Consider the following 24594-nt stretch of genomic DNA (forward strand, 5'->3'; position numbering starts at 1 on the left):
ATTTTTTTTAAAAAACGAACAAAAAAAGTGCCGGTGCAAAGCGCCTTCTGCCCAGCTCACGTGCTCAACTGGCAGCCTCTGTTCTTGTTTCGGGAGTGGCAGGCCTGACTTCTAATCCAGGCCACCCCAGCACCATCCCTGGCATGAAAATCTTACCTTCCAGGCCACTTTTTCCTGGGCTGGGTTCGCGAAGCCAGGAAACATCCTGTCTCTGCGCTCCTCAACCAGGAGCAAAAATCCGGGCCATGATCTTTGTGGTTTGTGTGGATGGCTACATCATGTTTTGTCATTGCCATAGGGCACCAGGTACTTGTTTCTGTCAATTCCCACCAGTCCATTCCATGTTTTATAAAACATAGTCATTCTATTTTTCTCTGTCCTTTGCCGTAGTGATTCCCCTTCTAAATCTTTGATCGAGGGTGTGAGACTGGTATATTTCCCCTGCTGATTCATGCAGAATAGTGCAGCAAGTCTTTGGATTGCTTCCCTCCCCTCCCCTCTCCCACTCCACCCTCACCCCCACCCCCCCAAATAGCCAGGCAGTAAGAAAGTACTAGTACGAGGCTTAGTGAAAAAAATAGGTAGCAGAATTTTTGTAACTGCTAGGATTTATAAAAAAATGTTAATTGAGGGCAAAAAAACACCCAACTAAATCTCGATTAGAACTTTGCACGGTGGCAGCTTGGGGGATTTTTTTTTTTTAGAACTGCCCATCAAGGAGCAGTATGAGGACGAGAGATGCAGATGGCATGCTACCTGCAGCAAGATGTCACTTCAGATTGAAGTGACCTTGCAAGAGGAACTTATGGCCCGGGGATCAACTTTAGTTTCTCTGGCATGGATAATATCCATTGAGCTACCTGACAGGTCTAACCAACTGATTCGATTGATAATTGTGGTTCACAATGCTTTTTCTGATCTTTAATAAGGATTTAAATGCATATAAGAATTAAAAATTGATAAAAAATTTAACAGGCCATTATTTCCTCCAGCATGGGGGTGAATGGCATCCGTTATCAGTTAAATTTGTTCTTTCAATTGTAATTGTATTTTGTAGCACATGTTCCAGAAAGCACAAGTAGATGACCTCATGGTGAGGGACCAGAGTGAACAGGACAAGCAACTATGTATCTCCTTAACCAATCGGATTGGAGGTTTGTGAAAATAGTAAGACTGAGGAGGAAGTATAAATCCAGGTGGGTGAATTAAATACCTATTCAGGTACAGAAAGAGAAATAAGGAGAAAGAAAGAAACAGTGGATTGAGAGGGAGAGGAGAGAGAAATAAAAGGTTTTAATGCTAAAATTGATTAACATCTCTAACAACAATTAGAAGCTGAATGAATGATATGCCACACTGGTAACTGTTAATTTTCAGTGCCAGAGAGGCTGCTCGTCTGTGATTGATACTTATCATGTGGTTAAAAGGTTACTTAGCCTGAAATGGCCAAGAATTAATTCTCTGTGTCAAGTTTAAATTGTATCTGCTGCACAAGCACAGCAACTTCACACCATTCAATGCTCTGCACCGGTGAGGGAGGCAGTGAGATGCAGCACATCCCGGGTAGCAACGTTTGGATTTTCACATTTAACCACACGCACAACCTCACTTTAAGTTGTTGTAAAGTTTGCACATTAATAGAAGAAGCACCATTGGCCTCATCTGTATTATGGTTTCTATTTCAGAAATAAAACATTCAAAACAGTTAAAATACCTTATATAAAAGCAAAATATTGCAGATGCTGGAATTCTGAAATAAGAACAGAAAATGCTGGGAAAAATACAGCAGGTCTAGCAGCATCTGTGGAAAAAGAAACAGAGTTAACATTTCAAGTCCGTATGACCCTTCTTCAGAGCTAAAGAGAAGTAGAAATATGATGGATTTTATACTGATTAAGAGGAGGTAGAGCAGTGGAGCAAAATAGAAGGTCAGGGATAGGTGCGAGCCAAGGAGAAATTTGAAAAGAGATGTCATGGACACAGGACAAAGGGAATGTTAGTGGTAGTGCTAAAGACTAAAGAAGGTGCTGATACTCAGAAAAAGGTAAGACAGCAGGATGTGTTAATAGCAGAACAAGAGCCAGCGTTCTGTGAAAGCACAACATAAAAACAAGTGACATGGCCTTATGGGTTGAGCACCAGGGGGATGGGGGGAAAAGGGTATGTAGGAAACTAAATAAATAATTGGATTTAAAAAGGGTGTTAAAGAGGGAGTTCATGGTCTGAAGCTGTTGAACTCAACATTAAGTCCAGAAGGCTGTAAAGCACCTAATCGTAAGATTGCATTGGGCTTCACTGGAACATTGCAGCAGGCCAAGGACGGACATGTGGGCATGAGAGCAGGGTGGTGTGTTGAAATGGCAAGTGACAGGAGGGTCTGGGTCATGCTTGTGGACCGAGTGAAGGTGTTCCGCAAAGCGGTCACCCAGTCTGCGTTTAGTCTCCCCAATGTAGCGGAGGCCGCATTTGGAGCGGTGAATACAATAGACCAAATTGAAGGAGTGCAAGTGAAGCTGCTTCACCTGAAAGGAGTATTTTGGGCATTGGACAGTAAGGAGGGGTAAAGGGCAGGTATTGCACCTTCTGCATGGGAAGGTGCTATGGGAAGGAGATGAGGAGTTGGAGGTGATGGAGGAGTGGACCTGGGTGTCACAGGGGGAGCAGTCCCGGTGGAATGCTGACAATGCTGAAGGGAAGATATGTGTTTGGTGATGGCATCATGCTGGAGTTGGCAGAAATGGCGGAGAATGACCCTTTGAATACGGAGGCTGGTGGGGTGAAAAGTAAGGACAAGAGGGACCCTATCATGATTCTGGGAGGGAGGGGAAGGGGTGAGGGCAGAGGTACAGGAGATGAGTCAGACACGATTGAGGGCCCTGTCAACCACAGTGGGGGAAACCCTCAGTTCAGGATAAAGTAGAGCATGTCAGAAGCGCCATTTTGGAAGGTAGCATCATCGGAATAGGTGTAATGGGGAGGAGGAACTGGGAGAGTGGGATGGAGTCCTTACAGGAAGCAGGGTGTGAGAAGCTGTAGTTGACTTAGCTGTGGGAGTTAGTGGGCTTGTAATGAATATTGGTAGACAGCCTATCACCAAAATTGGAGACAGAGAGGTCAAGGAAGGGAAGTGTCGGAGATGGATCACGTGAACTTGAGAGGGGTGGAGATTAGAAGCAAAAGCTAATAAATTTTTCCAGGCCCATACGAAAGCATGAAGTGGCACCAAAGCATCAATGATGTACCATGCAAACAGCTGTGGGAGGGGACCTAAGTAGGTCTGGAACAAGGAGTGTTCCACATACCCCACAAAAAGACAGGCATAACTGGGGCCCATGCGGGTATCCATAGCCACACCTTTTATTTGAAGTACGTGAGACAAGTTGAAGGAGGAATCGTTCAGTGAGAGAACAAGTTCAGCCAGGTGGACAAGAGTGCTGGTGGATGGGAATTTTTTGGGCCTCTGTTCAAGGAAGAAGTGAAGAGTCCTCAGACCGTCCTGGTAGGGGATAGAGATGTAGAGGGACTGGATGTCCCCAGTGAAGAGGAGGTGGTTAGGGCCAAGAAACTGGAGTTTGTATAAAATACATCATTTCTATTTCTATTTCTCTTTAGCTCTGAAGAAGCTATATGGACTTGAAATGTTAACTCTTTCTCTCTCCACAGATGCTGCCATCTGCATTTCCAGCATTTTCTGTTTTTATCTATGTTAAAAATACCCTGCTCAACTGATCAGCAAGCCCTGCTTTTGTGGAAGTGAGGCATGCAAGAAAGGTGTTTAATGATGGTAGAATAGAAATTGTTCCACATAATTAATTGTGGGTAGTATGACCTGTCAGCAAACTATTGCCGCAAGACTACTGTGCAGCCCATGAAATGGCAGCTGATTGAATACTGTACTCCTTAATGAGCACCCCTGGGACTTGTGGTTGATGCAGAGTTGAGAGAACATTTACCAGTACCACACTGCATTTCCAAATATTTCCAGGGCATTTTTTTGAAGATGACCTATGTAACCTAGAAAATAAAGACTATATTGAATAAAATCCTGACATTGGAATTTGACTTTGGTGACACATTCAGTCATTTTACTTATGAAATCATGAGGACCCAATGATTACAAAAAAAAATCACTGGTTGAACAGAATTTAAATTATGATCTCAAATAAGAAGCGACTTCAAGATGGTGCTTTGCCATCAGAGCAAAAAAAAACAAGTGCCCCCTTCACTATCCCCATTCATTTTGGTTGAAATTTAAGGTTTTTCTTGTCTAAGCAGTCAAATCCAATTACATCACCAGAAAAACTAGCTCAGAGGAACTGCTGCATGATGGTGTTAGAGTGTTGAATTAACTCTCAGATTTGGAGTGATATGATTACTGAAGCATGTACTGAAGATTAATAACTGCATTTGCACTGATGTTAATTTAGATCGCTCACATGTTGAACTCTAACTTCTCTACCCCAGTTCCCCAATGAGAAAATTATAATCACATTTGAAGCAAAAAAATTTGCACATATATTAAAACATCTGCAGTTGGAAATGATAGAAATGTGTGGCAAGTCCTTCAGCATTTAATGCAGAAAGCAAGGTTAACCTTTCAGATATGACCCTTTATTGGAACACAGTGTTTTCTCTTTCAGATGTTGATTGAACTGAATTCTAGCTTTCATTTCAAATTTTCAGCATTCAGTGTTTTTCTTATTTTATTCTTCTCCCCCTTCAGTGGTTTTGCTCCTTTATCAAGGTAACTTCACGTTACAATTATTACATTGACCATACATTATGGTTTCTCTTATTAAGTCTTTAACAAATATAGATGAAAGCAAGCCATGTGATCTGGCATCAAAATAAAGGGAAAGTTCAACTTACTTCACGCCTACAAGGCTGTTTTTTATCCACAAAATTAACTGTATCAAAACATCCAATGTATATACGCCAATATTTTCAAATATCTGGGTTCAATTTAGATGTTGACAGAGCAACCAGAATGTGGAATCTCAAAGGTTAGAATTGTCCTGGGCTCAACCATTTTCACCCGCCCCCTACAGTAGTCCTGAGCTTGCACACTACTCCAGTTGCTCTACGGGCTGTTCCCAGGGACACACATCGAGACAAACATCAACTGCAGCTGGAGGATCATCAACTCGGTGAAAGACGCGCTTTGGTCTGCCCGAAACTTGTTGGTCTTCCAGCACAAAGAGTTGTCCCCGACTGAGTGTTGCGGACTGGCACAATCCAAAGTCCAGGACTACGTGTTGAGGGACGCACTAAAGCTTGGGGCAGCTGCCGCAAAGGCGCAATGGGGAAGGGTCGCTGTCTAAGACCTTTCTGCCACAGTGCACTGAGGGACTGGGAACTGTTTAAATCCCCTCGGGCTGTACAGCTCAAAATGAAAGGCTGTAAATGATTGTAATATTGTTTGTACTGATGCACCTGGTGATACATTTTGTAAAAGTTGAACCGGATTGTACCCTTGTAATGGTGTTTTTGAAATGGTTTGGAATGTTATTGAAGATATTTTATGAATAAAGTATATTTTTGCAAAAAAAAAAGGTTTCTCTCTGATTTCCCCTCATGCCCTCTGTGAAGTTATCTCATCCATGAGACACACCCCCTGCTCCCTCAACCTTGTCCTGAATTTTTCTCACGTTAGGTGGGCTCAGCAGGAGCGGGCGGTCGCAGAGCCGCCCACTGCCCATGATCGGCTCCACGCCGCCATTTTACATGGGTGGGCCAATGAAGGCCTGCCCAGTGTCATATGTGAGCAGTAGTGCTCAGCGCTATCTGTGCGCGCAGGGGGAGGAGGGAGAGTCGGAGCTGCCTCAGGGAGATTGAAGCGCTTTTGAAAACAATAAATAAAATCAACAAAAATTTAATGAAACATGTCCCCTCATGTGGCTGTGTCGCATGAGATGGGACATGTTTTTATTTTTCAGGAAAACTTTTTATTTAATTCATAAAAGCTTTGGGAAACCTCATCCCGCTTGTGGATGAGGTTTCCTAAAAAACGTAAATGCCACTTGACCTTTTCGCCTGCCTGCCAACTGGGAGGTTGGACGGGCAGCGTAAACTTCACATTCATTACTTCATTAATGACCTTTTAGTTATCGGTGGGCGTGCCGACTCCAGGGCGAAACATCGCGAGACAGCGCGATGATGTCGGGATGCATGCCCGACGTCATCGTGTGTTGTTTTACTTGCAGGCGTGTCAGGCCTGTCCTCGCAGGCTGACTGAAAAATCCTGGTCCTTATTCTCCTCCTGGTCCTCATATTAGCCAAAATTGTTAACAGTTATTATGAGTGTGAGGTTTTATAAGGTGATTATTTTTTGGACTGTCTCTTTTAATTTAATGTAAAACAGGATGCCCTGGAAAAAGGGATGGTGTGAAGTTGCATTGGACTCTGCCTGGCAACAGGCCAGATGATGGTTACCATGGAACCAGGGGCTCAGGTTGAGTGCAATGGAAACGCATCTACCAGGTTTAACACCGGAACACAAAGGGACAGGCAGATATTTTTTCTATTGCAGATTTACTGGGTGGAAATTAATGTCCACCCCTGTGGCAACTTTGGTGACAGAGGAGCGTTTAATCAGGCGGGAGGGTGGCGGGTGCAAACCCTGGTGCCTTCCCATCTCCACCCCAATGAAATCCTGGCCTTCCAGCACCACTGCCATTTTAGCCCAGCGGCAGGTAGGGTCTTGTAATGCAGGGAGCACAACAAGCAGGCACATGTGAGATTGCTTGTGGGCTCCTGGAGGGAAGGAGTGGGCCCTCATTCAAAGGCACTCAGTGCTTGATCAAGGGATCTACATCAACAGAGATGGCGGGGTGCAGCTAACAGCCACAGCCCTGCCCTTGCTGTAAAGCCCCCTCTCCCTGATGACCACCCTCCCACCATTACTCACCTGTGAGACTCAGCAGTGATACTAGACCTTGGGTCGGCATCATACTGGCCACTGCCACTGCCTCGCTGGTGATGCTGCCATTCAACAGAGCTGCTGGTTTCTGATTGGCCAGCAGCTTTTGATGGGCAGGCCTTCCACTCTCGGGGTCTTTGATCCGTCTGCTGTCCAGTTTGCGGCTGGCCTTCCTGAAAAGAGGCAATGCTGGCCTCTTGCTGGTTCTCCAATTGATGGGCAAGATGCCTGTTGCCTCTATTTAATACCACCCACTTCTCAGAGATTTGAAGCAGCAAGAGGTGTCCCCTTGAGAGAGGCAGAGAGGTGGGCAGAGAGAGCGGCAGAGAGCGCGGCAGAGAGAGGGACAGAGAGAGGGACAGAGAGAGGGACAGAGAGGGGGACAGACAGAGAACAGCTGCTGCAGTTAGCAGAAGAAAAAAATGTATTTTTTTGCTGCTGGCTAACAGACAGGGGGCAAAATTTTGACGTCGGCGAGCAGGGGGCGGGGCCTGTTCGCCGACGCGTAAAATGATGGGGGATGAGGTCGGGCAGAACCCCCAACGTCATCCCGCCCCATTTAAATTTTCAGGAAGGCGGGGGCGCAGCAAAATCAGCTGTGTGCCCGCCGACCTGTCAATGGCCAATTGAGGCCATTGACAGGATCATTTATACAATTAAAGGACCTGCCCGTCCAACCTTAAGGTTGGTGGGCAGGCCAGGAGTCTCAACGGGAAGTAGATAAAACATGAAACCTCATCCACTGGCGGGATGAGGTTTCATGTAGGGTTTTAAAAAGTTTAATAAAGTTATAATGTACATTATGAACATGTCCCATCTCATGTGACATTGTCACATGAGGGGGACATGTTAGGGGAATTTTTTTTTTCTATTTTTCATATTTTTGAACGTGGAAGCAATCTCCCTGAGGCAGCACTTAGCCTCAGGGAGATGTGCACTCTTTCGTGCACTTGCACAAAAGAGCGCACTCTCGCTTTTGGAGAATCCCCCCTCCGTCCACACAGGAAGCGCATAGCGCTTCCCACTGGGCATCATTCTGGGCGGCCCTTAATTGGCCTGCCCATGTAAAATGGCAGTGCGGCCCGCTTCTCTGGCGGGGATCAGCTCCCCGCCCGCCGGAGATTGGGTCCGGCCCACCTGCCCGACAGGCAGAGAATTCTGCCTAGAGTGCGGGCAAGAAGACGTCCTCTGGTTGAAGAAGCAGAAGCCATGGCAATTTACTGGATTCTGGTCGATTTGTCCGGGTGTGGCTGGGGGGAGGAATCATCAGAGTGAGCTGTGTTGCTGAAGGGCTGTAAGGGATTGCAGCGGTTCAAGGCGGCAGCTCATCACCACCTTTCCAAAAGTAATTAAGAATGAGCAGCAAATGCTGGCCTTACCAGAACCCTCACATCCCATGAAAGAATAAAACAAAATTTCCTTTCCTTCTTTAAAACCTACCTCGTTAACCAAAACTTTGGTCATCAGAGTTAATATCTCCTTGCATGGCTTGGTGTCATATTTTGTTTCATAATGCTCCTGTGAAGCGCCTGGGACATTTTAGTACATCAAAGGTTCTATATATATTGTTATGTTGTTGCTTCAATGATCTCCTGCTATCATAAAGCCAGAAGTGGGGATGTTCACAGATGATTGCACAGCGTTCTGTTCCATTCACATCTTGTCAGATAAGGAAGCAGCCTGGGTCCACATGCAACAAGATCTTGGCAACATTCAGGCTTGGGCTGATAAGTGGCAAGTAACATTCGCACCACACAAGTGCCAAACAAGGACACTTTCCAATAAGACAATCAAATCATCTCCCCTAGACATTCAATGGAATTATCATCGCTGAATCCTCTATCATCAACATTCTACAAATTACCATTGCCCAGAAACGTAAATGGACCAACTACATAAATACTGTGGCTACACGAGCTCGTCAGAAGCTGGGAATTCTGCAGCAAGTAACTCACCTTGTGACTCCCCAAATCTTGCTGACCTTCTCCAAGGCACAAGCTATAAGTCCAATAGTAAAGCCCACACTTGCCTGGGTAAGTGCAGCTCCAAAAACACTCAAGAAGCTCGACACAATCCAAGGCAAAGTATGGCAATTAATGGCATCCCATCCACCATTTTAAGCATTCTCTCCCTGCACCACCAGTGCACAGTGGCAGTAGTGTGCTCCATATACTCGTCTGCACTGCAGCAACTCACCAACATTTCAACAGCACTTCCAAACCCATAAAATCTATTGCCGAGAACAACTAAAGCAGCAGGCACATGGAACACCGCCACTTTCAAGTTTCCCTCCACTCACACACCATCTTGTCCTGGAAATATACTGCCATTCCTTTATCATTGCTGGGTTAAAATCTGGAACTCACTGTGTAATATCATGGGGGTGTGAAACCACACCACACTGACTGCAATGGTTCATCATCAGCTACTCAAGGGCAATTAGGGATGGGCAATAAATGCTAGCCTTGTCATTAACCCCCACATCCCATGGGTGAAAAAAAGTAACAATGGTCTGTGCACGAGGGAACTCTTGCAGCTTAGTACAAGCTGTTCAACATGTCCTGCTCATTTCACATTTCCAACAAAAAAGTAATGAAGCTTTTGCTCCTTTCAAGAAAAAAAAATTATTATTCACTTGATGCATGAAACAGATTTTTGAAATGGCAGATGTCCCTGTAGTAAGTTGGATGACTATAGGGACATTAAAGTCGCAGCGAGGAAGAAGGATTGTAGGAAATGGATAAAAAACCATGGTTAACCAAGTAAGTCAAGGATAGTATCAAATTGAAAGAAAAAACATACAATGTGGCAAAGATTAGTGTAAGCCAGAGGATTGGGAAAGTTTTAGAAAGCAACAAAAGATGACCAAAAAAATAATAAAGAGGGAGAAAATAAACTTTGAGGGTAAACTAGCAAGTAATATAAAAATGGACAGTAAGAGCTTCTTTAAATATATAAAAATGAAGAGAGAGGCCAAAGTGAACATAGGCCCCTTAGAGAATGAGGCTGGGCAAATAATAATGGGGAACCAGGAAATGGCAGAGGAGTTGAATAAATACTTTGCTTCAGTCTTCACGGCAGGAGATACTAATAGAATTCCAAAAATACTAAATAATCAAAGGGCAAAAGATGGGGAGGAAATAAATACAATAACTATCACTTAGGCAAAAAGTACTAGGGAAACTAATGGGGCTAAAGGCCCCATTAAAGGAAATAGCTACACAGATAGTGGATGCACTGATAGTAATATTCCAAGAATCCTTAGATTCTGGAAAAGTCCCACCCTTATTCAAAAAGGGGGCAGACAAAAAACAGGTAACTATAGGCCAGTTAGCTTAACATCTGTCATTGGGAAAATGTTAGAGTGTATTATAAAGGATGTAATAGCGCAGCATTTAGAAATGCATAATATCATCAAGCAGAGTCAGCATGGCTTCATGAAGGGGAAATCATGCCTGACAAATTTATTAGAATTCTTTGAGGAGGTAACTAGCAGGGTAAAGGGGAACCAGTAGATGTAATATATTTGGATTTCCAAAAGGCGTTCAATAAGGCACCACACATAAGGCTGCTTAATAAAATAAGAGCCCATGATTTTGGGGGATAGTATATTAGCATGGATAGAGGATTGGCTAACTAATAGAAGACAGAGAGTTAGGATAAAGGGAGCATTTTCAGGATGGCAACCTGTAACTAGTGGACTGCCACAGGGATCAGTGTTGGGGCCTTAATTATTTACAATATAGATTAATGACTTGGATGAGGGAAGTGAATGTACTATCGCCAAGTTTGCGGATGACACAAAAATAGGTGGGAAGGCAAGTGGTGAGGATGACACAAGGAGTCTACAGAGGGATATAGACAGGTTAAGTGAATGGGCAAAAACTTGGCAAGTGGAATATAATGTGGGAAAATGTGAAGTTATGCATTTTGGCAGGAAGAATAAAGGTGCTGAATATTATTTAAATGGAGAAAGACTGCAGAAAGCTGCAGCACAGAGGGATTTGGGGTTCTCGTGCATGAATGACCAAAAAGCTAACATACAAGTCCAGCAGGTAATAGGGAAGGCAAATCAACAATGGCCTTTATTTCAAAGGGAATGGAATATAAAAATAGAGAAGTCTTCCCAAAACTATACAAAGCACTAGTTAGACCACATTTAAAATACTGGGAACAGTTTGGTCCCCTTTTCTAAGGAAAGATATACTGGTATTGAGGCAGTCCAGAGAAGGTTCACTCGGTTGATCCCGGGTATAGAGGGATTTTCTTATGAGGAGAGGTTGAGTAGGTTTGGCCTGTACTCATTTGAGTTTGGAAGAATGAGAGGTGACCTTATTGAAACATCTAAGATTCTTAGGGGGCTTGACAGGGTAGATGCTGAGAGGTTGTTTCCTCTTGTGGGAGAGTCTAGAATCAGAGCATAATCTCAGGGTAAGGGGTTGCCCATTTAAAACAGAGATGAGAAGGAATTTCTTCTCTGAGGGTAGTCAATCTGTGGAATTATTGACCACAGAGGGCTGTAGAGGCTGGGTCGTTAAGAATATTAAAGGCTGAGATGGGCAGATTTTTAATCAGTAAGGGAATCAAGCGTTATGGGGAAAAGGCAAGAATGTGGAGTTGAGGATTATCAGGTCAGCCATGGTCTCATTGAATGGCAAAACAGACTCAATGGGCTGATTGGCCTACTTCCGCTCCCACGTCTTATGCTCCTACACTGTGGTTAAACATTCCTTTAATGAAAAGATCTGTCTCTGTTCAAGGTATTGCCTGTAGGTTGTCCTATGGCAGATGTGGTGGTCAATCTTGTGAACCAGAGACAAGAAAGCATGTTTCACGCAATACATACATATGGAGAAGTCTATGAATGTGGGGTGCAGGGTAGTGATGGGTGCAGACAAAATGCATGGGATGTCATTGCACCTGAGCTGATCAAGTTCCAGGGTTATTAACAGCCAAGCTCATATTGACAAGGTGGATGTATTTTCACCACAGTGAAAGCTTCATTGTAGGAGAGCCTTGGAGGATTGGCACTAAAATTTTCACCAGGGTATTATTAAGAAAGGCTTTAAAAAAGCAAGAGGTGGGGAAAGATATGTAGCTAGATAGCATAGGGTTTTGAAGGTAGTCAGCAATCTTGCAGAGGAGATTTACTGGAATAGTACCAGGGATGAAGGTCAGTTATGTGGAGAGACTGGAGAAGCTGGATTTGTTTTCCTTTGAGCAGAGAAGGTTAACAGGAGATTTAATAGAGAAGTTCAAAACCATGAAGGGGTTTGATAGAGTAATTAAGGAGAAACATTTTCCCCTGGCACGAGGTCAGTAACCAAATGACAGAGATTTAAGAGAATTGACAATAGAACCAGATGGAAATATAGATTTTTTTAAAAACACAGTGAATTGTTATGATCTGGTATGCACTGACTCAAAGAGTGCTGGAAGCAGAGAGAACAATGACGTTCAAAAGGGAACTGGATAAATACTTGTTGGGGAAAATATTACAGAGCTATGGAGAAAAAGCAGGGAAGTAATTGGAACATGCTTTCAAAGAGCCAATTCAGGCACGATGGGCTGAATGGCATTCTAAAATGCTTCATCATTCTTTGATTCTATGGCATTTCTAACAAGTGAATTTGAAATTGAATTTGCAAGTTTTTCAATGAGTTAGAACATTATTTAGTATTCAGATAATAGTGCCAAGCTTTGAATACCTGGACTTCAGGTAGTGCAGAAGGTTGATCAATGGGAAAATAATTGTTGTCCCCAGTAACTACTTGGTACTTAAAGACTCCCATTCAAGAATTCAGCCGTCAAGCATGCAGAACAAATCTCAATTATTATGTAGGTTTTTCTTCCAACGCATTCCCCAGGGCATGACAACAATTATCTTTCAAATAATTATATCAATCTTTTTACAGACAATTCTAATTAAAATTCTTTGTTTATACAATACACCCCCAAGCAAAGGTTTATATTGCAAGCATTAATTGTAGGTCAAACAAAGATAACAGCAGCATCATGGCCAATTTCAATAGGAGGTACAGCGATACTGGATAGTTGTCATTACTTTCTATCAGTCCTGACTCTGATCATAATTAAACTTGAGAATGGGCAAGGTACAGTATTGTCACCAGGTTTATGAATAACACTGTAGATAGAAATGATGGTGCCAGTGTGTTTCTAGGGTAATATACTTCGTAAATCATAGCAAACTCATCCCACTATGGCTACTCCTAGTGGCAGACCTGTAATATCTAGTACTTTTCTCAAGCATTTTTTAAAATTAATTCATGGGATGTGGGTCTCTCTGGCTGGGCCAGCATTTATTGCCCATCCCTAGTTTCCCTTAAGAAGGTGGTGGTGAACTGCCTTCTTGAACTGCTGCAGTCCATGTGGTGTCGGTACACCCACAGTGCTGTTAGGAAGGGAGTTCCAAGATTTTGAGCCAGCGACAGTGAATGAATGACAATATATTTCCAAGTCAGGATGGTGAGTAACTTGGAGGAAAGCTTCCAGGTGGTGGTGTTTCCATCTATCTGCTGCCCTTATCCTTCTAGGTGGCAGTGGTTGTGGGTTTGGAAGGTGCTGCCCGAAGGAGCCTTGGTGAATTCTTGCAGTGCATCTTGTAGATTGTACACAATGCTGCCACTGTGCGTCGGTAGTAGAGGGAGTGAATGTTTGTGGATGTAGTGCCAATCAAGCGAGCTGCTTTGTCCTGGATGGTGTCAAGCTTCTTGAGTGTTGTGGGAGCTGCATTCATCCAGGCAAGTGGAGAGCATTCCATCACACTCCTGACTTGTGCCTTGTAGATAGTGGACAGGCTTTGGGGAGTCAGGAGGTGGGTTAATCATCGCATGATTCCTAGCCTCTGACCTGCTCTTGTAGCCATAGTATTTATATGGCTGGTCCAGTTCAGTTTCTGGTAAATGGTAACCGCCAGGATGTTGATAGTGGGGGATTCAGTGATGGTAATGCCATTGAACATCAAGGAGTGATGGTTGGATTCTCTCTTGTTGGAGATGGTCATTGCCTGACACTTGTGTGGTGTGAATGTTACATGCCACTTGACAGCCCAAGGCTGGATAGTGTCCAGGTCTTGCTGCATTTGGACATAGACTGCTTCATTATCTGAGGAGTCACGAATGGTGCTAAATACTGTGCAATCATCAGCGAACATCCCCACTTCTGACCTTATGATGGAAGGAAGGTCATTGATGAAGCAGCAGGAGGCGGTTGGGTCGAGGACAGTGCCCTGAGGACCTCTTGCAGTGATGCCCTGGAGCTGAGACGACTGACCTACAACAACCACAACCATCTTTCTTTGTGCTAGGTATGGCTCCAACCAGTGGAGAGTTTTCCCTATGATTCCCATTGACTCCAGTTTTGCTAGTGCTCCTTGATGCCACACTCTGTCAAATGCTGCCTTGATGTCAAGGGCAGTCACTCTCACTTCACCTCATGAGTTCAGCTATTTTGTCCATGTTTGAACTAAGTCTGTAATTAGGTCAGTAACTGAGTGGCACTGGCAGAACACAAACTGGGCATCAGTGAGCAGGTTATTGCTAAGCAAGTGCTGCTTGATAGCACTCTTGATGACCCCTTCCATTACTTTACTGATGATCGAGAGTAGACTGATGGGGCGGTAATTGGCCGGGTTGGATTTGTCGTGCTTTTTGTGTACAGGACATATCTGGGCAATTTTCTACATAGCCAGGTAAATGCCAGTGTTGTAGCTGTACTGGAACAGCTTGGCTGGGGGTGCAACATGTTCTGGAGCACAAGTCTTCAGTACTGCTGCCGGAAAATTGTCAGGGCCCATAGTCTTTGCAGTATCCAGTGCCTTCTGCCATTTCTTGATATCACGTGGAGTGAATCAAATTGGCTGAAGACTGGCATCTGTGATGCTGGGGACCTCTGGAGGAGACTGAGATGGACCATCCGCTTGGCACTTCTGGCTGAAGATTGTAGCAAATGCTTCAGCCCTATCTTTTGCACTGATGTGCTGGGCTCCCCCATCATTGAGGATGGGGATATTTGTGGATCATCCTCCTCCAGTGAGTTGTTTAATTGTCCACCACCATTCTCGACTGGATATGGCAGGACTGCAGAGCTTAGATCTAATCCGTTGGCTGTGGGATCGCTGAGCCCTGTCTATCACTTGCTGCTTATGCTGATTGGCACGCAAGTAGTCCTGCGTTATAGCTTCACCAGGTTGACACCTCATTTTTAGGTATGCCTGGTGCTGCTCCTGGCATGCCCTCCTGCACTCCTCATTGAACCAGGGTTGATCCCCTGGCTTGATGGTAATGGTAGAGTGGGGGATATGCCGGGCCATGAGGTTACAGATTGTGTTTGAGTACAATTCTGCTGCTGCTGATGGCTCACAGCACCCCATGGATGCCCAGTCTTGAGTTGCTAGATCTGTTCGAAATTTATCCCATTTAGCATGGTGGTAGTGCCATACAACAGGATGGAGGGTATCCTCAATGTGAATTCGGGACTTTACTTCCACAAGGACTATGCGGTGGTCACTCCAACCGATACTGTCATGGACAGATGCATCTGCGGCAGGTAGGTTGGTGACGATGAGGTCAAGTATGTTTTTCCCTCTTGTTGGCTCCTTCACCACCTGCTGCAGGCCTAGACTAGCAGCTATGTCATCTAGGACTCAGCCAGCTCGGTCAGTAGCTGAGGTACAAAGTAAGTACTTTGCATCTGTCTTTACCAAGGGAAAATGCTGCCAAAGTGCTCCAGACACTGGAAGGGCTAAAAATTGATATGTTTCCAGGACTGGAGGAAATGCATCCAAAGATACATGGGGAAGCAAGGTTGGAAATTGCAGAGATACTGGCCATAATTTTCTAATCCTCCTCAGATACAACAGTAGTGCCAGAGGACTGAAGAATTGCAAATGCTATACCCATATTGAAAAAAGATGTAAGAATAAACCCTGTAACTGAGGCCAGTCAATTTTACCTCATTTGTGGGAATGCTTTTAGAAATGATAATCTGGGACAAAATTAAGTCATGTGGACAAATGCGGATTAATTAAAAAACACCAGCACCGATTTGTTAAAGGCAACTCATGTTTAACTAACCTGATTGAGTTTTTGATGAGGTAACAGAGAGGATTGATGAGGGTCTTGAAATTGTTGTGGTGTATATGGTCTTTCAAAAGGAGTTTGAGGAAATGCCACATGACAGGTTTTTCATCAAAGTCAAAGCCCATGGAATAAAATGGACAATGGCAGCATGGATGCAAAGTTGGTTAAGTGACAGGAGTGTTGAACAGTTGTTTTTTTGGACTAGGGGAAAGTTTATAGTGGGATTCCCCAGGGTTCAGTAGAAACAGTTATTTTTCTTGGTCTGTATTAATGACTTTGACTTGGGTGTGCAGGGCACAATTTCAAAATATATGGAATGACACAAAACTTGGTAGTATTTTGAACTGGGTGGGGGACAATGATAGACTTCACAAGGACACAGACAGATTGCTGGAATGGGTGAACAAGTGGCAGATGAAATTTAAAACAGAGAAGTAGGAAGTGATATATTTTGGTAGGAAGAATGAGGAGAGGAAATATAAAATAAAGGATACAATTCGAAAGGGGGTGCAGGAGCAGAGCGACCTGGAGGTATAAGCGCAGAAATCTTTGAAGATGGCAGGGCAGGCTCAGAAAGCAGTTAATAATAAAGCTTTATGTGCAGTAGCATAGAGTATAAAGCAGGGAGATTATGGTGAACCATTATAAAACACTGGTACATCACCAACTGAATTATTACGTCCAATTCTGGCACCACATTTCGGAAGGACCTGAAGATACTGGAGACGGTGCAGAAAAGATTTAGGAGAATGGTTCCAGGCATGAGAGACTTCAGTTACAGGGAAAGATTGGTGAAGCTGGGGCTGTTCCCCTGAAAGAAGGGAAGGCCAAGAGTAGATTTGATAGACATGTTCAAAATCATGAGGCATCTAGACAGAGTAGAGAGAGAAATTGTTCCCAATAGTGGAAGAGTTGAAAGCCATCGAGGAAAATGGCAAAATAACCAAAGGCAACATGAGGAAAACCTCAATGTAGCAAGTGGTTAGGATAAGGAATGCACTGCCTGAGAGTGTGATGGAGGCAGATTCAACTGTGGCTCTCAAAAGCCAATCGGATAATTACCCAAATTGAAAAAAATTCAAGGTTACAGGGAAAAGGCAGGGAGTGGGACTAGATGATTGCTTCTTGGAGAAAGCCAGCATGGACACTGTAGTGACTGTAGCTTTAAGGAATGTAGTAACTATAGCTTTAAGACTTGTTGTACTGTGTAATATGATGTGATGGCATGAACGAATCAGCCCGAAGCACGGGGAACCTTAAGGGGGAGTTTGTGTCTAGTTGTGGATCTTGATGGAACCATGTAACTGCTGCTGAAGCCCTGTAAATAAAGTTCACTGTTTCTTAAGAAAAACCTGTCTGGAAAATCAAGTTCATAACAACTGGCGACGAGGATAAATTTGTTCCGGTGCTATCCCTCACCCAGTGAATGTGAGTATCTTGTTTTAAACAGAAGAAAAGGAAAATATACTCACAAGGTATGCCACTTTTTGGCAGGATCAACCCCTTCGACTCATCCACAGAGGATTGGAATCAATATATAGAATGCCTCGGTTTCTTTTTCCAAGCAAACAAAATAACAGTGGAGGAAAAAAAGGAAAGCAATTTTCGTAAGCGTCTGTGGGAGTAAAACTTATAATGAAATCTGTATTTGACGGACCCAAATGCTCCCGATTCGAAGACCTTCAGCAAATTGGTAGAACTCATAAAGGGTAATTTCCAACCCAAACCTTCCGTAATCATGCAGGGGTTCAAATTTAATTTGAGAGTAAGAGCCCCGGGGGAGACCATAGCAACATACGTAGTGAAGTTAAAACAGCTAACTGAGCATTGTGACTTCGGGGAGATCCTAAACAATGTGTTAAGGGATCATTTGATCTGTGGGGTGCACGATTATGCCACTCAACAACAGTTATTAGCTGAAGTAAATATCGATTTTAATAGAGCATTGGAAAGAGCGCTTGTGATGGAAAGTGCCGAGTGGAATTCACAAGCCTTACAGGGTGTACAAAATGGAGCTGTTTTCCAGTTGGGGTGGGAAAAGACCACCGGGCGTGGCGTGAAAACCAGGGAGTCAGCTGCAAAGCAGAAGACAGTCCTGATAGTCAAAAATTTTAAAAATATACAGGAGACCGCTCAGCAGCAAATCTGAAAATAAACTGTTACCGATGTAAAAGTAACCATATCCCTGAAACTTGCCTTTTTAAAGAGGTGGAGTGCCATTATTGTCATAAAAGACTGAAGTAATGTAAAACAAGATTGAGACGGCCTCCCAGGCAGCAAACTAAACTGATTGAAGTACATATGTAGAAGAACCAGGAACCACTAATTCCGATGTTTATTCTCTATTTAATGTGAAAGAAGGGAAAACAGCCAATCACTGTTACTCTGCAGGTCAATGGAAAACCTTTGATTATCAAAGTGGATGCAAGTGCATCAACCACTGTAGCAGGGGAGCACACATTCAAGTATTTAAACAAGGTTACTCAACAATCGAATATGGAGCAGACTTCAGCAAAATTGAAAATGTATACTGGTGAAGCCGTACAAGTGAAAGGTATTACCACTGTACCTGTTTATTACAAGCACCAGACAACACAGCTCCCTGTGATTGTAGTGGAAGGTGAAGAACCAAGCCTTCTAGGTCGTTATTTGTTGAAAGAAATTAAACTAAATTGGTCTGAAATTTTCTAGCTGAGAGCTGGAGGACTGCCAGAGCTGCTAAAGAAATATGACAAGGTCTTTCGAGAGCACCTGGGGAGAATCAAGGGCCTGCAGGCAAAGATCTATGTTGACTCTGAAGCAAATCCTCATTTTTTTAAAGCCAGGCCTGTGCCTTATGTCCTGAGAAAGAAGGCTGACACCGAATTAAACTGTTTAGAGAAGCTGGGTATTGTTCAACACCCATAGTCCCTGTCTTGAAACCAGATCAGACCAGACATATCTGTGGGGATTACAAGTTAACAGTAAACAAGGCTGCCAAGTTGGACAAGTTCCTTATCCCCAGGATTGAGGATCTATATGCCAAATTAGCAGGAAGGAGAACTTATGCTAAATTGGATATAAGTCATGCATATCAACAGCTGGAACTGGATGATACATCCAGAGGATTTATAACCATAAATACACACAAAGGGTTACATCAATGAACGCTTCCACCTTTCAGTGTTTCTTTGGCCAACACAATTTTCCATAGGATGATGGAGAGCTTGCTGCAAGGACTACCTCAAGTTGTGGTCTACCTGGATGATGTCCCAATAACTGGATTAACAGAAATGGAACGCTTGGCTAACTTGGAAGCAGTCTTAAAATGATTCTTAGAAGCAGGGGTGCACTTCAAAGAGAAAAAATGTACCTTTCAGGCAAGTGATGTCATTTACTTGGGCCACTGGGTGCATGCCCAAGAGTCACACCCGGTAGAAGAAAAAGTCAAAGCTATTAAGGAGGCACTCTTGCTTACAAAGAGCTCAAGTCATTCTTGGGCATGGTAAATTACTATGGTCGATTCCTACCCAACTTATCAACGGTTCTAGCCCCTCTACACTCATTATTAAAGAAAAACCAACGTTGGTCTTAGAAGTTAACACAAGAAGAAGCCTTCATGAAAGTTAAACAGCTCTTATGCCCTTTGAACTTATTAAAACACTACAATCTGACAAAGGAATTGGTGCTAACTTGAGAGGCATTCCCCAATGATGTGGGAGCGGTACTCTCTCACAAGATGGATGATGGTTCAGAAAGGCCAATTTGCTAAGTATCCAGAACCTTCTCTATGGCCGAGAAGAGTTATTCACAAATCGAGAAAGAAAGATTATCGATTATTTTTGGAGTTAAAAAATTCCATCGGTATGTACAGGGCCGACACTTTACTATAGTATCTGATCACAAACCGCTCTTGGGTCATAGATCAGGGATCCATATAGCCAATGCAGGTGTCCTAAGTCGTCTTCCTTTGCAGGAGAGCTTTGAACATGCGCCAACTCCCCAAAAGATCGTATTGGCGATGAATTTCTGCACAAGACAAATAAGAAACTGGACAAGCCGTGATCTAGTCTTGTCTAGAGTACCAGACCTGAGGGAAGAAATTTCTCCCCCTTGGGCGGGCCGGTCGGGAGCAGAGCCAATCGCCACCCGTGATTGGCTGCGTGCCGCCATTTTGCGTGGGCGGGCCAATTAAGGCCTGCCCAGTGTGACGCGTGCCCGAAAGCACTCAGCACTACCTGTGTGGGTGGGGGAAGGAGGGAGAGTTGGAGCCTGCGCTCTTTTGCGCATGCTCGCGAAAAAGCTCAGAAATCTCCTTGAGGTACGGAACTGCCTCAAGGAGGTTACGTTGTTATAAAGATGGCAAAAAAAAAATTCAGACATGTCCCCTCATATGAATTAGGAGCAGGGAGTAGGCACTCGGTCCCTCAAGCCTGCTCTGCCATTCAATAAGATCATGGCTGAACTGAATGTAACCTCAGCCCCACATTCCCACCTACCCCCAGTAACCTTTCACCCTTTGATTAACCTTGTTAATCAATAATCTATCTAGTTCTGCCTTAAAAATGTTCAAAGATTCTGCTTCCACCACCTTTTGAGGAGGAGAGTTCCAAAGACACACAAACCCCACAGAAAAAAATTCTCCTCATCTGTCTTAAATGAGTGACCCTTATTTTTAAAGTCACATCTACTTTTAAGTTCTTCCACAAAAGGAAACATCCTCTCCACATCAACCCTGTCAAGACCCCTCAGGATTTTATATGTTTCAATTAAGTCACCTCTTACTCTTCAAAATTCCAGTGAATACAAGCCTAACCTGTCCAGCCTTTCCTCATAAGACAGCTGGCCCATTCCTGGTATTAGCCTAATGCTCCTGATGCATTTACATCTTACTTTAAATAAGGAGACCAGTGCTGTACACAATACTCCAGATGTGGTCTCACCAATGTCCTGTACACTGAAGCATGGCCTCCCTATTTTTGTGATCAATTCCCCTCACAATAAATGATAACATTCTATTAGCTTTCCTAATTATTTGCTGTACCTGCATACTAGCCTTTTGTGATTCATGCACTAGGACACCCAGATCCCCCTGAATCTCAAGAGCTCCTCAATCTCTCACCATTTAGATAATGAGCTTCTTTTTTAATTCTTCCTGCCAAATTGAACAATTTCAAACTCACATTATACTCCATTTGTCAGGTTTTTCCCATTCACTTAACCTATCTATGTCACTTTGTAGCCTCCTTACATCCTTTTCACAATTTACTTTCCTACCTATCTTTGTGTCGTCAACAAATTTAGCCACCATTCCTTTGGTCCCTTCATCCAAGCCATTATATAAATTGTAAAAAATTGAGGCCTCAGCACTGACAGTGTCACATGAGCTGGGACATGTTTATGAATTTTCATGAAAATGTTTATTTAATTAATAAACACTTCATGAAAACTCATCCCACCCTTAGATGAAGTTTCATGAAAAATGCAAAGGCCGCCTGGGCTTTTCGCCTGCCCGCCAACCTTAAGGTTGGATGGGCAGCCCTGACAATCACTTTAACAGGCCTTTGACAGTTTGGCGGGCGCGCAGCCAGCTCCGATGCACACCTGCCAAACTAAAGATCAGAATGACGTGTGCCTGACGTCGCCGCGCGTCATTTTACACATTGGCATGCCGGGGCAGAAGATTCTGCCCTAGTATTGAAAGGATGGTCCCAGGAACCAGTCCCCAAGGAATTGAAGCCATTCTTCACCCAAAGGAATGAATTCAGTATTTAGGATGGTCTCCTATTATGGGGCGCATGAGTCGTCGTTCCTTCACAAGGAAGGGAACTGCTCTTAACTGAGTTGCATAGCATGTATCCCAGAATTTTCAAAATGAACATGCTTGCAAGGAGCTATATCTGGTGGCCAGGTATGGACAGTGATATAGAAAAAATGGTTAAACACTGTCTCCAGTGCCAGCAACTACAGAAGTTGCCTATTGCAGCTCCACTGCACCCATGGGAATGACCTGGTCGACCCTGGTGAGACTGCACATAGATTATGTAGGTCCATTTCTAGGCACCATGTTTCTACTAATAAGTGATGCACATTCCAAATGGTTAGATGCGTAAGGAGTTAGATCGCCAACGTCTGGTGCGACTATAGAAAGGTTACGCCAAAGTTTTTCTAAATGTGGATTGCCAGAATCATTGTCTCGGATAATGGTACTGTGTTTACTAGTGCTGAATTTCAAAGGTTCATGAGCCTAAATCGTATCAAACATGTAAAGTCAGCACCGTATCATCCGTCGTCTAACGGATTGGCCGAGAGAGCAGTACAAACTTTTAAAGTTGGGATGAAAAAATTATTGGTAGGATCACTGGAGACCAAACTTTCACGTTTCCTGTTACACTATGGGCAGGATCTTCCGGTCAGCGGGCAGGGGTGGGGCCCGCTTGCTGACACGTAAAATGACGCAGGGTGACGCCGGGTGGAACTCCTGATGCCATTTCCATTTTCAGGTCGGCAGGGGCACAGCCGAGTCAGCTGCGTGCCCGCCGACCTGTCAACAGCCTACTGAGGCCATTGAAAACTAATTAAAGTCATTAATGTACCTGCCCGTCCAACCTTAAGGTTGGCGGGCAGGCTGGGAGCCCTGGCGGGCTTTGGAAAAAGCATGAAACCTCAACCACGTGCAGGATGAGGTTTCATGAGGGTATTTAAATTTTTAATAAAGGTTTCAATGAAAGTTACGGACATGTCCTAACTCATGTGACAGTGTCAGGGAAATTTTTCTATCATTTGTATTACAAATTTTAATTCGGAGCCGATCTCCCTGAGGCAGCACTTAGCCTCAGGGAGATCTGTGCGCTCTTTCACGTGCATGCGCAAAAGAGCACACTCCCAGCTGATGGAATCCCCCCTCCCGCCCACACAGGGAGCGCATAGCAGCCTTAATTGGCCCGCCCACATACAATGGCGGCACACCCCCAATCGGGGGCACTGATTGGAGGCATGCCCGCGCCCTCTCCCGCACTTCCCCCCCCTATAGAATTACCCCTCCCACACTATTACAGGTTCAACACCTTCAAAATTACTTATGAAGCGTCACCTTCATACAAGATTAAGCCTGGTACTTCCCAATTTGGAGGGGAAGGTAGAGAACAGTCAAGGGAATCAAAAAGTGACTCATGATTTGCATAGTCGAGAGCGAGAATTTACTATTGGTGAAACAGTGTTTATACAAAACTGCTGTGACCGGACCATTGTCGTACCACATAGAAGTGGAGGGTTGGATCACCCAACAACACGTGGATAATTTAAGAAGGGAGATACCCTAACAGACTGATATTCCACCTGTATTCATTGTAGAACCAATGGCCCCCATTGTGATTGATCAACTAAGGATAGACATACCAGATGTCTCTGTCGGAGTGGATAACACTGAACTGCCTGTGCCTAAGGAGGTACCTGTGTTGCTGCTGTTCCAGAGAATGAAGACTCAGTCAGAGATTCTAAAGTCATGGAGCTACGATGTTCCACCCAGATCAGGATACCACCTGAGAGACTGAACTTATAATTTCATAACCCGTGTATGTATTTGTAATGTCGTGAATGTCGTTGTTCTTATAAAACAAATTGTAAAAAAATTAACAGGGAAGGAATGTAGTGACTGTAGCTTTAAGGCTTATCATACTGCGTAGTATCACATGACAGTGTGAATGAATCAGCCTGAAGCACGGGTAACCTTGAGGGGGAGTTTGTGTCTAGTTGTGGATCTTGATGGAAGCATGTAACTGCTGTTGAAGCCCTGTAAATGAAGTACACTGTTTCTTATGAGAAACCTGTCTGGAAAATCAAGTCCACAACAGACACGATGGGCAGAGTTTTCTGCCTGTCGGGCGGGCCGTGCGGGAGTAGATCTGATCGCTGCCCACAATCGGTCCGCGCTGCCATTTTATGCTGCTCCTGAGGAGAGCGGGAGTGGGTGAGTGGCGGCAGGGCTGCTATGACCACCAGGCGACCCGGTGGCCTGTCAAAGGCTGTCAAACATGGCCAGCAGAAGAGCTCCCCAAAGCGCTGCTGGTGAGTAAGCCAGGCAGAAGGTTAGGGCAGGGGACCACTGTGCCCCTTGCTTCTCAGACAATTGCCTTGCTGCTCTCCTCAAGGAGGTGGCAGCACGGCAGGAGGTCCTCGTTCCGAGGGACGGGAGAAGGAGGCCCCCCCACATAACCAAATGTGCCTGGGAGGAGGTGGCGGAGATAATGAGCTCCTGCAAAGTGGTGCGGCGCACCTGGAGCCAGTGCCGCAAGTGCTTTAATGACCTTTAGCGCTCTGGAAGGGTGAGCACCATGTTGCCATTGGTCAGTTGACCCGGCAGTTAGGCTTTCCCCGTGGCCACACCTCCTGCAACTCTGAGTGTAATGACTGCATTGAATCATTGACAGCATGTGTCCTTCACTGGGTGGGCCAGCAGATATTGGCCATGCTGAGGTCACCCTGAGAGGGTGGTGATGAGATGGGTTTTGCACCCGCAGCATGTGGTACACTGAGACCCACATTACTGTTTTGGGGTCAACCTGGAGGGTCTGCACCTAGGAGCAGTGCTGCAAC

At 44.4% G+C, this 24594-nt stretch overlaps 1 protein-coding gene across 6 annotated transcripts in view; it reads right to left on the reverse strand.

The window, feature by feature from the left end:
* Nucleotides 1-24594, reverse strand: part of chl1b (cell adhesion molecule L1-like b) — a 954137-nt gene that overhangs the window by 855587 nt on the left and 73956 nt on the right. The window lies entirely within an intron of this gene.

The sequence above is a fragment of the Cetorhinus maximus genome, chromosome 6 (assembly GCF_964194155.1).
Source record: "Cetorhinus maximus chromosome 6, sCetMax3.hap1.1, whole genome shotgun sequence".
NCBI lineage: Eukaryota > Metazoa > Chordata > Chondrichthyes > Lamniformes > Cetorhinidae > Cetorhinus > Cetorhinus maximus.